Below are 2,618 nucleotides of genomic sequence, written 5' to 3'. Positions count from 1 at the left end.
ACACACTATGGCAGAGGTGTTCTCTCATCAGTAGGAAGACCATTGAGGAAAGACTGGAGGTATAAAAGGGTGTGGGGCACTTTTTTTAACAATTTATTATGATTTATGTGTCATTTTAAATATATCAGTCCATTAAACTATGTAGAAGTAAGTATGCAAAAAGTTGACAAGACAAAGTATAATTTAGATATGTTTAAGTAGATAGACTGTCTGACATTCTGGATTTTCCAGTCACTTTATTATTATGCTAGGGCAGCTAAGTAATCCTTAACTTCAGCTGGAGTAAGACTTGTAAACCTGGCTTCACTGAAGATTCCAACTTCTATGTAATCTTCTGTTCTTTTCCCTTCCAAACTTTCCTTTAGGATTAATTTGGCTGTATGAGTGGCATCTTCAAGTTCCAGATCTTGGTTATGTCTTTTCTCAAGGAAACGTTTCCCATTCACATACTTCTTTCCCACTGATGTGACTTTCCAGGCAAAGTAAGGTCCAGATGGATCTGACTGAAATAAATATGGTCATCCCTCATTCCAACCACAAATAATTAAAAAAAAAACCCTCCAAGTGGAGGCACACCACCTGACTGGGTGTATTCTTGCATCACAGAAGTTAAGCTCTGTACTAGCAGAGTTGTGAGAATGGGTTCTTGGTAAACAAGATAGATTGCTGAACTAGTTTTCCAGCTTTGTGCACTGGCACTCTGAGATCTGGACTTATGCCACTGTACACCAAACCTCTATGCTTGGTCATCACTTCCACTTTGTGCACATTTCACTTATTTACAGAATGGACTTGTTTCTTCTCAGTTGCTGATACCACACCATTTGCAGCTATAATTCCCACTGAAGGGGCTCCTCCAGCTACAGCAGACGAAGCATATTCAATCTGGACAAGTTTTAGATACAGGCTGAATGCGATCAGCGAAAACCTATAAATATGCCCCACCATCTTTACCTGGAGATCCCTTTTTTGTCGTTTATAGTAGCTTTATTCATAATTGCCAAAAACTTGAAACAACTCACGTGCCCACTCATCAGTGAGGAAAGCAGAGTGAGTTCACTGATTGTTGAGTAGGCAGTTGGTGGGTATCAAAGGCTAACATTAAAAACTCCCAAATCAGATAGTGAAGATTAAATAATAAAATAGAGGAACAGAGGCCTTTCAAAAAGATAACAGTGCAAAAGTAACTACTAGAAAAGTAAAACCTTCCTGAATATCAAAAGGGGAAAAAAATTAAAGAAAAAAAACACATCACATAAAGAAACATGGAAAACAGTATAGTACATAGAAAATAATTTGAAAAAGTTAAGACCAAACACAAAAACCCTATCAATAAATGGACTTAACTCACCTATTAAAATAAATAAATCTCAATTATATTCACAGAGCTAGACCTAACTTTATGCTGTATTCAAGGGACACACATAAAACAAAGTGATTCAGAGGTTTAAATGAAATGGGCAAAAATATACTAGGAAAATATAAATAATAAGAAAGGAAGGGGCCTCCCTGGTGGCGCAGTGGTTGGGAGTCCGCCTGCCGATGCAGGGGACACGGGTTCGTGCCCTGGTCCAGGAGGATCCCACATGCTGCGGAGCGTCTGGGCCCGTGAGCCATGGCCGCTGAGCCTGCGCGTCCGGAGCCTGTGCTCCACAACGGGAGAGGCCACAACAGTGAGAGGCCCGCGTAACGCAAAAAAAAAAAAAAAAAAAAAGAAAGGAAGTTTTCAGATTCTGATGTCTCAAATAAATAGAATTCAAGCCAAAATGCATTAAAGATAACGAAGGTCCATATAAATACTGTTTTAAAATTCACAAAAAAGATCAAACATCTCTGAGCATCAAAGCACCAAATAAGGTCAAAGCTAGTTTTATTAAGCAAAACCATAGGAGATGCAAAGAGAAAAGGAAACATACTAATAATAGGAGATTTCCACTCTCAGTACAAGATAAATCAATAGACAATAAATAAATATGTAGAAGACCTAAATAACATATTTAATAAGATAGCTCTTACAGACCTATACTGAACTTTAACCCTGATAATAGAAAACACATTTTCTTCTCAGGAACACATAGTCTATTTACAAAAGTGATCAAATATTAGGTCACAAGGAAAGCAATAGTAAGTTGCATAAGACAGAAAAATAACTCTCTGATGACAATGCAATAAAATCAGTAATTATTAATAAAGTATTTTTTAAAAAGCTGAAAGACCCTTCCTCCTGGAAATTTGAAAGCTGCTATTTAACTGGCACAGGCCAGAGGAGACTAAGGAGATATGACAACTAAATGTAATGTGATCTCCTGGATTGGATCTTGGAACAGAAAGAACATTCATGGAAAACTGAAAAATCCAAATAGTCTGGAGCATAGTTCACAGTATAGTATACCAATATTGGCTCTCAGTTTTAACAGATGTACCATGATAACCTAAGATATTAACAACAGGGGAAATTGGTTGAAGACTATATGGGAACTCTGTATTATCTTTGCAACAGTTCCGTAAATATGAAATCATTCCAAAATAAAAAGTTTGTTTTAAAATTTTTCAATTGAAAAATACTGCTATCAAATAGCTATTAAATACAAAGAGCTTTATAACCAAAATAACAGAAC

The 2,618-nt window shown here is 36.6% G+C and overlaps 1 pseudogene across 1 annotated transcript; it reads right to left on the bottom strand.

Moving 5' to 3' along the window:
- Positions 1-242: 242 nt before the first annotated feature.
- Positions 243-948, bottom strand: LOC309809330 (proteasome subunit alpha type-2-like; annotated as a pseudogene). The gene has a single exon. The product of its transcript is annotated as a proteasome subunit alpha type-2-like (transcript).
- Between the last annotated feature and the right edge of the window lie 1,670 nt (positions 949-2,618).

Source organism: Mesoplodon mirus, assembly GCF_964341445.2.
Source record: "Mesoplodon mirus genome assembly, chromosome: 8".
Classification (NCBI taxonomy): Eukaryota; Metazoa; Chordata; class Mammalia; order Artiodactyla; family Ziphiidae; genus Mesoplodon; species Mesoplodon mirus.
The sequence above is the reverse complement of the archived record's forward strand: the minus strand, read 5'-3'. Positions and strand labels throughout refer to the sequence as shown.